The sequence below is a fragment of the Chlorocebus sabaeus genome, chromosome 20 (genome assembly GCF_047675955.1).
Source record: "Chlorocebus sabaeus isolate Y175 chromosome 20, mChlSab1.0.hap1, whole genome shotgun sequence".
NCBI lineage: Eukaryota > Metazoa > Chordata > Mammalia > Primates > Cercopithecidae > Chlorocebus > Chlorocebus sabaeus.
Window position 1 is genome coordinate 59,637,076 of NC_132923.1, and position 12,157 is coordinate 59,649,232.

General features: G+C 40.6%; 1 protein-coding gene across 1 annotated transcript in view; it reads left to right on the top strand.

The window, feature by feature from the left end:
- Positions 1 to 12,157, top strand: part of PIGK (phosphatidylinositol glycan anchor biosynthesis class K) — a 131,456-nt gene that overhangs the window by 58,016 nt on the left and 61,283 nt on the right. The window lies entirely within an intron of this gene.

A 12,157-nucleotide genomic window follows, 5' to 3' on the forward strand; every position in this document is an offset into this window, starting at 1 on the left:
TTTACTCATTTTCTTTTCCTTACCAGAAACGTACTTTTTTTAGATTCACCTTTTGAAATTCTACATATTCTTCAGGGGCCACCTCAGATTGTATCTCCTTCAGGAAATCTCCCCCAATTCTTCCCTGTGGGAATTTCTTGTTTTTTCTTCAGAGCCTCCATAGACCTTTATTTCTCCTTAGTAACATTTACCAGTCTTTTATTGACCTTACTAATTGAATGTAAGTCTTTCTCACTGAATGGGAAGCTCCTGGAAAAGAGAGACCTTTTCTTACATATTTTTGTGGGCCCTACAATTTATAGTATAGTCATTTGACAAGGCTTGTTGAACTTAATTTAGATTTTTTTTCTTGAATTTTTTTGTGCTGATTTTTTAAATTAAATCTACTTTGAATTTGCTGTTGAAAGTAGGCATAACGAAAAGCTTGAAACAACAATTCTAGACTGGATAATTTACTATGTGTCAATGACTTTCATTCTTTTCTCCATTAATTTATAGTTTGTTTATTCTTTCACAAACATTTCTTGTTTGCTAAGTGCCAAGCACAGGCTCTTCCTAATGAAAGAGGCAGATGCCTCTTTCCTTAGTTCCTGCTTTCATGGGACTTAGAATGAAGGGGAAACTGAGTAGACAGGGCTCTGTCCTCTAGCACTTCAGCCAAGCAACTTTGCATTGATCTCTTTAATCACATACAAATCTTTTAAGTAAGTTCTCATTTATTAAGGGGGTTTTACTGAAAGATTCTGAAGCCCATTGCTATAGGCTGTGAAATTTGATAGAACTACTGTATTAGTCCATTTTCATACTGCTATGAAGAAATACCCGGGCCTGGGTAATTTGTAAAGAAAAAGAGTGTTAATGGACTCACAGTTCCACATGGCTGGGAGGCTTCATAATCATGGCAGAAGGTGAAGGAGGAGCAAAGGCACATCTTACATGATGGCAGGCAAGAAAGCATGTGCAGGGGAAATGCACTTTATAAAACCATCAGATCTCATGAGAACTCACTCACTATCATGAGAATAGCATGAGGGTAACTGCCCTACATGATTAAATTACCTCCCACTGGGTCCTTCCCATGCCACATGGGAATTACGGGAGCTACAATTCAAGATGAGATTTGAGTGAGGACAGAGCCAAATTATATTATTCTGCCTCTGGCCCCTCCCAAAGCTCATATTCTCATGTTTCAAAACCAATCATGCCTTCCCGACAGTCCCCCAAAGTCTTAACTCATTTCATCATTATCTCCAAGTCCACAGTCCAAAGTCTCATCTAAGACAAGACAAGTCCCTTCTGCCTATGAGCCTGCAAAATCAAAAGCAAGTTAGTTACTTCCTATATACAATGGGGGTACAGGCATTGGTTAAATACAGCTGTTCTACTTGGGAGAAATTGGCCAAAATGAAGGCACTACAGGCCCCGTGCAAGTCAGAAATCCAATAGGGCAGTCATTAAACCTTAAAGTTCCAAAATGATCTCCTTTGACTCCATGTCTCATATCCAGGTCACATATGCAAGAGGTGGGCTCCCATGGCCTTGGGCAGCTTTGCCCTTGTGGCTTTGCAGGGTATGGCCCTCCTCCTGTTTGCTTTTACGGGCTGGCGTTGAGAGTCTGTGGCTTTTCCAGGCACACAATGGAAGCTGTCGATGGATCTACCATTCTGGGATCTGGAGGACAGTGGCCCTCTTCTCAAAACTCCACTAGGCAGCACCCCACTGGGGACTCTGTGTGGGGACTCTAACCCCACGTTTTCCTTCTGCACTGCCCCCCTGACCCTGCAGCAAACTTCTGCCTGGACATCCAGGTATTTCCATACATCCTTTGAAATCTAGTTGGAGGTTCTTAAACCTCAGTTCTTGACTTCTGTGCACCTTCAGGCTTAACACCACGTGTAAGCTGCCAAGGCTTGGAGCTTACAAACTCTGAAGCTATGGGCCAAGATGTACTTTGGCCCATTTTAGCCACAGCTGGAGTGGCTGGGACATGGGACATCAAGTCCCTATACTGCACAGTGCAGGGGGTCCTGGGCCCAGTCCACACAATCATTTTATCTTTCTAGGCCTCAGGGCTTGTGATGGGAGGGGCTGCTGTGAAGGTCTCTGACATGCCCTGGAGACATTTTCCCCATTGTCTTGGCAATTAACATTTGGCTCCTTGTTACTGACCAAATTTCTGCAGGGGGCTTGAATTTCTCCTCAGAAAATGGGTTTTTATTTTTTGTTGCATTGTCAAGATGCACATTTTCTGTGGTCTGCTTCCCTTTTAAATATAAGATCCAATTCCAAACCATATCTTCGTGAATACATAAACTTGAATGATTTTAATAGCACCCAAGTCTCCTCTTGAACACTTTGCTGCTTAGAAATTTCTTCCACCAGATACCCTAAATCATCTCCCTCAATTTCAAAGTTCCACAGATCTCTAGGGCAGGGGCAAAATGCTGCCAGTCTCTTTGCTAAAGCATAGCAAGAATCACCTTTGCTCCAATTCCCAGTGGTTCCTCATCTCCATCTGAGACCACCTCAGCCTGGGCTTTTTGGTTAAAACCATTCAACAAGTCTCTTAAGAAGCTCCAAACTTTTTCACATCTTCCTGTTTTCTTCTGAGCCCTCCATACTGTTCCAACATCTGCCTGTTACCCAGTACCAAAGTTGCTTCCACATTTTCAGGTATCTTCATAGCAGTAACCCACTCTGCTGGTACCAATTTACTGTATTTGTCCATTTTCATACTGCTACGAAGAAATACCTGAGACTGGATAATTATTATTAAAAAAAAAAAAAAAAAGAGAGATTTAGGCTGGGCTCAGTGGCTCACGCCTATAATCCCAGCACTTTGGGAGGCCGAGGTGGGCAGATTACTTGAGGTCAGGAGTTCAAGACCAGCCTGGCCAACATGGTGAAAGCCTGTCTCTACTAAAAATACAAAAATTAGCTGGGCATAGTGGCACATGCCTGTAATCCCAGCTGCTCAGGAGGCTGAGGCAGAAGCATCACTTCAACCTGGGAGGCAGAGGTTGCAGTGAGCTGAAATTGCACCACTGCATTCAAGCTTGGGTGACAGAGTGAGACTCTGTCTCAATATGAACAAACAAAACAACAACAACAAAAAAAGAGGTTTAATGGACTTATAGTTCCACGTGGCTGGGGAGGCTTCACAATCCTTGTGGAAGGCAAAAGAGGTGTAAGGGCATGTCTTTTTTTTTTTTTTTTTTTTTTTTTTTTTAAATTTATTTATTATTATTAAACTTCAAGTTGTAGGGTACATGTGCACAACGTGCAGGTTTGCTACATATGTATACTTGTGCCATGTTGGTGTGCTGCACCCATCAACTCGTCATTTACATCAGGTATAACTCCCAATGCAATCCCTCCCCCCTCCCCCCTCCCCATGATAGGCCCCGGTGTGTGATGTTCCCCTTCCCGAGTCCAAGTGATCTCATTGTTCAGTTCCCACCTACGAGTGAGAACATGCGGTGTTTGGTTTTCTGTTCTTGTGATAGTTTACTAAGAATGATGGTTTCCAGCTGCATCCATGTCCCTACAAAGGACACAAACTCATCCTTTTTTATGGCTGCATAGTATTCCATGGTGTATATGTGCCACATTTTCTTAATCCAATCTGTCACTGATGGACATTTGGGTTGATTCCAAGTCTTTGCTATTGTGAATAGTGCTGCAATAAACATACGTGTGCATGTGTCCTTATAGCAGCATAATTTATAATCCTTTGGGTATATACCCAGTAATGGGATGGCTGGGTCATATGGTACATCTAGTTCTAGATCCTTGAGGAATCGCCATACTGTTTTCCATAATGGTTGAACTAGTTTACAATCCCACCAACAGTGTAAAAGTGTTCCTATTTCTCCACATCCTCTCCAGCACCTGTTGTTTCCTGACTTTTTAATGATCGCCATTCTAACTGGTGTGAGATGGTATCTCATTGTGGTTTTGATTTGCATTTCTCTGATGGCCAGTGATGATGAGCATTTTTTCATGTGTCTGTTGGCTGTATGAATGTCTTCTTTTGAGAAATGTCTGTTCATATCCTTTGCCCACTTTTGGATGGGGTTGTTTGTTTTTTTCTTGTAAATTTGTTTGAGTTCTTTGTAGGTTCTGGATATTAGCCCTTTGTCAGATGAGTAGATTGCAAAAATTTTCTCCCATTCTGTAGGTTGCCTGCTCACTCTGATGGTAGTTTCTTTTGCTGTGCAGAAGCTCTTTAGTTTGATGAGATCCCATTTGTCAATTTTGGCTTTTGTTGCCATTGCTTTTGGTGTTTTAGACATGAAGTCTTTGCCCATGCCTATGTCCTGAATGGTACTACCTAGGTTTTCCTCTAGGATTTTTATGGTATTAGGTCTAACATTTAAGTCTCTAATCCATCTTGAATTAATTTTCGTATAAGGAGTAAGGAAAGGATCCAGTTTCAGCTTTCTACTTATGGCTAGCCAGTTTTCCCAGCACCATTTATTAAATAGGGAATCCTTTCCCCATTTCTTGTTTCTCTCAGGTTTGTCAAAGATCAGATGGCTGTAGATGTGTGGTATTATTTCTGAGGACTCTGTTCTGTTCCATTGGTCTATATCTCTGTTTTGGTACCAGTACCATGCTGTTTTGGTTACTGTAGCCTTGTAGTATAGTTTGAAGTCAGGTAGCGTGATGCCTCCAGCTTTGTTCTTTTGACTTAGGATTGTCTTGGAGATGCGGGCTCTTTTTTGGTTCCATATGAACTTTAAAGCAGTTTTTTCCAATTCTGTGAAGAAGCTCATTGGTAGCTTGATGGGGATGGCATTGAATCTATAAATTACCTTGGGCAGTATGGCCATTTTCACAATATTGATTCTTCCTATCCATGAGCATGGTATGTTCTTCCATTTGTTTGTGTCCTCTTTGATTTCACTGAGCAGTGGTTTGTAGTTCTCCTTGAAGAGGTCCTTTACATCCCTTGTAAGTTGGATTCCTAGGTATTTTATTCTCTTTGAAGCAATTGTGAATGGAAGTTCATTCCTGATTTGGCTCTCTGTTTGACTGTCACTGGTGTATAAGAATGCTTGTGATTTTTGCACATTAATTTTGTATCCTGAGACTTTGCTGAAGTTGCTGATCAGCTTAAGGAGATTTTGGGCTGAGACAATGGGGTTTTCTAAATATACAATCATGTCGTCTGCAAACAGGGACAATTTGACTTCTTCTTTTCCTAACTGAATCCCCTTGATTTCTTTCTCTTGCCTGATTGCCCTAGCCAGAACTTCCAACACTATGTTGAATAGGAGTGGTGAGAGAGGGCATCCCTGTCTTGTGCCAGTTTTCAAAGGGAATTTTTCCAGTTTTTGCCCATTCAGTATGATATTGGCTGTGGGTTTGTCATAAATAGCTCTTATGATTTTGAGGTACGTTCCATCAATACCGAATTTATTGAGCGTTTTTAGCATGAAGGGCTGTTGAATTTTGTCAAAAGCCTTTTCTGCATCTATTGAGATAATGATGTGGTTCTTGTCTTTGGTTCTGTTTATATGCTGGATTATGTTTATTGATTTGCGAATGTTGAACCAGCCTTGCATCCCAGGGATGAAGCCCACTTGATCATGGTGGATAAGCTTTTTGATGTGCTGCTGAATCCGGTTTGCCAGTATTTTATTGAGGATTTTTGCATCGATGTTCATCAGGGATATTGGTCTAAAATTCTCTTTTTTTGTTGTGTCTCTGCCAGGCTTTGGTATCAGGATGATGTTGGCCTCATAAAATGAGTTAGGGAGGATTCCCTCTTTTTCTATTGATTGGAATAGTTTCAGAAGGAATGGTACCAGCTCCTCCTTGTACCTCTGGTAGAATTCAGCTGTGAATCCATCTGGTCCTGGACTTTTTTTGGTTGGTAGGCTATTAATTATTGCCTCAATTTCAGAGCCTACTATTGGTCTATTCAGGGATTCAACTTCTTCCTGGTTTAGTCTTGGAAGAGTGTAAGTGTCCAGGAAATTATCCATTTCTTCTAGATTTTCCAGTTTATTTGTGTAGAGGTGTTTATAGTATTCTCTGATGGTAGTTTGTATTTCTGTGGGGTCGGTGGTGATATCCCCTTTATCATTTTTAATTGCGTCGATTTGATTCTTCTCTCTTTTCTTCTTTATTAGTCTTGCTAGTGGTCTGTCAATTTTGTTGATCTTTTCAAAAAACCAACTCCTGGATTCATTGATTTTTTGGAGGGTTTTTTGTGTCTCTATCTCCTTCAGTTCTGCTCTGATCTTAGTTATTTCTTGCCTTCTGCTAGCTTTCGAATGTGTTTGCTCTTGCTTCTCTAGTTCTTTTAATTGCGATGTTAGAGTGTCAATTTTAGATCTTTCCTGCTTTCTCTTGTGGGCATTTAGTGCTATCAATTTCCCTCTACACACTGCTTTAAATGTGTCCCAGAGATTCTGGTATGTTGTATCTTTGTTCTCATTGGTTTCAAAGAACATCTTTATTTCTGCCTTCATTTCGTTATGTACCCAGTAGTCATTCAGGAGCAGGTTGTTCAGTTTCCATGTAGTTGAGCGGTTTTGATTGAGTTTCTTAGTCCTGAGTTCTAATTTGATTGCACTGTGGTCTGAGAGACAGTTTGTTATAATTTCTGTTCTTGTACATTTGCTGAGGAGTGCTTTACTTCCAATTACGTGGTCAATTTTGGAGTAAGTACGATGTGGTGCTGAGAAGAATGTATATTCTGTTGATTTGGGGTGGAGAGTTCTATAGATGTCTATTAGGTCTGCTTGCTGCAGAGATGAGTTCAATTCCTGGATATCCTTGTTAACTTTCTGTCTCGTTGATCTGTCTAATGTTGACAGTGGAGTGTTGAAGTCTCCCATTATTATTGTATGGGAGTCTAAGTCTCTTTGTAAGTCTCTAAGGACTTGCTTTATGAATCTGGGTGCTCCTGTATTGGGTGCATATATATTTAGGATAGTTAGCTCTTCCTGTTGAATTGATCCCTTTACCATTATGTAATGGCCTTCTTTGTCTCTTTTGATCTTTGATGGTTTAAAGTCTGTTTTATCAGAGACTAGTATTGCAACCCCCGCTTTTTTGTGTTCTCCATTTGCTTGGTAAATCTTCCTCCATCCCTTTATTTTGAGCCTATGTATGTCTCTGCATGTGAGATGGGTCTCCTGAATACAGCAGACTGATGGATCTTGACTCTTTATCCAGTTTGCCAGTCTGTGTCTTTTAATTGGGGCATTTAGTCCATTTACATTTAAGGTTAAGATTGTTATGTGTGAACTTGATCCTGCCATTATGATATTAACTGGTTATTTTGCTCGTTAGTTGATGCAGTTTCTTCCTAGCCTTGATGGTCTTTACATTTTGGCATGTTTTTGCAATGGCTGGTACCAGTTGTTCCTTTCCATGTTTAGTGCTTCCTTCAGGGTCTCTTGTAAGGCAGGCCTAGTGGTGACAAAATCTCTAAGCATTTGCTTATCTGTAAAGGATTTTATTTCTCCTTCACTTATGAAACTTAGTTTGGCTGGATATAAAATTCTGGGTTTAAAATTCTTTTCTTTAAGAATGTTGAATATTGGCCCCCACTCTCTTCTGGCTTGAAGAGTTTCTGCCGAGAGATCTGCTGTTAGTCTGATGGGCTTCCCTTTGTGGGTAACCCGACCTTTCTCTCTGGCTGCCCTTAAGATTTTTTCCTTCATTTCAACTTTGGTGAATCTGGCAATTATGTGTCTTGGAGTTGCTCTTCTCGAGGAGTATCTTTGTGGCGTTCTCTGTATTTCCTGGATTTGAATGTTGGCCTGCCCTACTAGGTTGGGGAAGTTCTCCTGGATGATATCCTGAAGAGTGTTTTCCAACTTGGTTCCATTTTCCCCCTCACTTTCAGGCACCCCAATCAGACGTAGATTTGGTCTTTTTACATAATCCCATACTTCTTGCAGGCTTTGTTCATTTCTTTTTCTTCTTTTTTCTTTTGGTTTCTCTTCTCGCTTCATTTCATTCATTTGATCCTCCATCGCTGACATTCTTTCTTCCAGTTGATCGAGACGGTTACTGAAGCTTGTGCATTTGTCACGTATTTCTCGTGCCATGGTTTTCGTCTCTTTCATTTCGTTTGTGAGCTTCTCTGCATTAATTACTCTAGCCATCAATTCTTCCACTTTTTTTTCAAGATTTTTAGTTTCTTTGCGCTGGGTACGTAATTCCTCCTTTAGCTCTGAGAAATTTGATGGACTGAAGCCTTCTTCTCTCATCTCGTCGAAGTCATTCTCCGTCCAGCTTTGATCCGTTGCTGGCGATGAGCTGCGCTCCTTTGCTGGGGGAGATGCACTCTTATTTTTTGAATTTCCAGCTTTTCTGCCCTGCTTTTTCCCCATCTTTGTGGTTTTATCTGCCTCTGGTCTTTGATGATGGTGATGTACTGATGGGGTTTTGGTGTAGGTGTCCTTCCTGTTTGATAGCTTTCCTTCTAACAGTCAGGATCCTCAGCTGTAGGTTGTAGCTGTAGGAGATTGCTTGAGGTCCACTCCAGACCCTGTTTGCCTGGGTATCAGCAGCAGAGGCTGCAGAAGATAGAATATTTCTGAACAGTGAGTGTACCTGTCTGATTCTTGCTTTGGAATCTTCCTCTCAGGGGTGTACTCCACCCTGTGAGGTGTGGTGTGTCAGACTGCCCCTAGTGGGGGATGTCTCCCAGTTAGGCTACTCAGGGGTCAGGGACCCACTTGAGCAGGGAGTCTGTCCCTTCTCAGATCTCAACCTCCGTGTTGGGAGATCCACTGCTCTCTTCAAAGCTGTCAGACAGAGTCGTTTGCGTCTGCAGAGCTGCTGCGTTTGTTATTATTTACTGTGCCCTGTCCCCAGAGGTGGAGTCTACAGAGACAGGCAGGTTTCCTTGAGCTGCTGTGAGCTCCACCCAGTTCGAGCTTCCCAGCAGCTTTGTTTACCTACTTAAGCCTCAGCAATGGCGGGCGCCCCTCCCCCAGCCTCGCTGCTGCCTTGCTGGTAGATCACAGACTGCTGTGCTAGCAATGAGGGAGGCTCCGTGGGTGTGGGACACTCCCGGCCAGGTGTGGGATATGATCTCCTGGTGTGCCTGTCTGCTTAAAGCGCAGTATTGGGGTGGGAGTTACCCGATTTTCCAGGTGTTGTGTGTCTCAGTTCCCCTGGCTAGGAAAAGGGATTCCCTTCCCCCTTGCGCTTTCCAGGTGAGGCAATGCCTCGCCCTGCTTCAGCTCTCGCTGGTCGGGCTGCAGCAGCTGACCAGCACCGATCGTCTGGCACTCCCCAGTGAGATGAACCCAGTACCTCAGTTGAAAATGCAGAAATCGCCGGTCTTCTGTGTCGCTCGCGCTGGGAGTTGGAGACTGGAGCTGTTCCTATTCGGCCATCTTGCTCCGCCCGCAAGGGCATGTCTTACATGGTGGCAGACAAGAGAGCTTGTGCAGGGGAACTGTCCATTATAAAACCATCAGATCTCGTGAGACTTAGTCACGAGAACAGCATGGGAAAGATTTGTCCCCATGATTCAGTTACCTCCCACCAAGTCCGTCCCATAACATGTAGGAATTATGGGAGCTGCAATTCAAGATGAGATTTGGGTGGGGACACAGCCAAACCATATCAACTACTTTCTAACTTCATTTTGAAGATTATATATTTTGATGCTTATTAAATATTGATATGAATTTGAATATTAAAACTTGTGATAATGCTACTTTAACGATAAAAAAATTATAGTCACTTAAGTTCCAATTCAATTTAAAAGTTTGTTCTCATTTTTGGATTGTACATTGTATATTTTGTGTAAGGCATGACATGCTGTCTCAAAAGTTTATATGTACCTTGCACATTGAATATCTAATGATTGTTTAAAAAATACTTCTGTTGGTTATGCAGGGAAGATTAAGGAAACTAATTTTTTTATTGCTTGTAATTGCTATTTAGTTTTTAATAAACATTCCTCACTAATATCTCATCTTACCCTACCACCTTTATTTTGAAAATTTGATGATGACTATTGTAATCTTATTCAATAAGAATGATTCATTTTCTGGCAGTTTACTAGGGCAGTGACTTAACCTATCTCTAGCTCAACTGTGTAATAATACCTATTTTCTATTAGAGTGTATGTATATAGTAATGTTTGTTGAGTATCAGTTGTATTCACAGTACCATGTTAGTTGCTTTAGCAGTAGCAAAATTTGAAGACCTGGTGTTAGCCCCTTTAAAATTTATAGTGTCATTGGTAACAGTTGAAGAGCACATTTATAAAGTATTACTTGTTATGTGAAATGTCTGGATCCTCCAGGTAATTTTTTTTCCTTTGTGAACATACAAGTCTTGCCATGTACCTTTATTATACTTTTAGTATTGCACTGTAATTGTTTATATTTGTGATGTTTCCTCAAGTCTTTGAGCTTCTTGAATAACGAGGTGTAAGGACCATATTATATTCATCTTACACTCCACAGAAGTTAATTACAGTACCTGGTTTATTTGTAGATGCTCATTTGAATATCTACTAAATGAATGAAAGGACATGACAACAATGCACATTTGTATGGTTCCTTTAAATATAGTGAGATTAGTAATAACTTTTTCTTGGAAAAGGTAAGTATAGGTTTGAAGGAAGGGAAGTATAGCCTACTCTAGGGAAATAAAATACCCGCAGACACGAGGAAGTTGGAATAATAGATGATCCTTGTTTTTGATAATGGCTTGAAGGAAGTATGGTTTGAAGGAAGAAAAGTATAGCGTACTCTAAGGAAATAGAATATGTGCAGATACACAGAAGTTGGAATAATAGATGATTCTTACCTTTGATAATGGCCTGGCTAGAGTGTGGACATTCTGTAATTGAAGAAGATTATTGAAAATTAAACTGAGTAATATGAGACCTGTGGGTCATTGTGTTACTTGAGCTAAGGAAATCAGATTGATGTGATAAAAATTCTTAAAGAAAGAAGTGACTTCATAATAAGGGGAAGTATGTTTATTTTGGCAGCAAAGAATAAGATGATAATATTCAGTGTTTCCCTGCCCATTTGACTATACTCTTAAATGTTTTCTTTTGCTGGTACCTAAGAAAGCCCATCAAGTTGCTCATATAGGAATACCCAAGAGATCTTCAGTATTCTTGGTACTTCAGTTTTATCTCTGCTTATTTTATCTGTCATTTTTTTCCTCCAGTCTTCTATCTGTTATTTCTGTTTGGCATTTTACTTTTTTTTCCTTTTTAATTTGTATCCTGAGTTCTTCTTTGTGTTTCCTTGTACTGCTTTCCTGAATAGGGATGACAAGGATTGCTGGCAGTGTAGTATTAGGTAAATTATTTAATCTCTTTGAGCCTCAGTTTGCAGTGGAGATATGACTTTTGTATACCTCAGAGTTATTGGTAGGCTTAAATGAGAATATCTGCAAACTGCTTAGCACAGTGCTTGGAACACTGTGTTTTATAAATTGTAGCTGCTTTACCCTTCTCCACCTTGCTGCCTTTATATTGGTGATTGCCAGTGCAGACAGTCTTATCTTCACAGGTGGCTAGGTGCTGTGTGCTTGGACCCTTCCTGTCAGGCCTATAATATTTTTCCTCATATATCTTGTGTTTCAGCCAAACTAAATCATTTGCTTTGCACATCTCTGCAACTGCTCTTTTATTAGGAATACTCTTATTTCCCACCAGCAAGTCCTCGTTTTCCTTCAAAAAAAAAAAAAAAGGCTTGAATTTCACTGTTTGTTTTTTTCCCATCCTCAAACTGTAAGAAGTTTATCCTTTTCTGAAGTGAGACTTTCCATTTTTTTCTACCTTGTTATGTTTATTCATCTCTAACTAGTCTGAAATCCTTGAGGACAGGATCATGTCTTAGCAATCTTCATATCCTCTGTGGAAAGTAACAGTCTGAATTCTATGTAATACACACTTTTTATGCTTTGCTGAGTGAATGAATATATGTCTGTCCTTGGTAATTCACTGACATGGAGTATCAGTGATAAGATTAACAGAAAAATTACTGTGATGTCTGTTTTGCAGTGAAGTTGTGGTTTTTCAGACTGAGCACTGGAGTATTTGTGGAGGTGGCTTGGGCTTATTTTCGTAGATAAACTAAGAAAGTGCTTTGATATATAAAATGCTACATAGGAGTACAATAGAGAGCAAGAGGGTATGCAGTAGAGA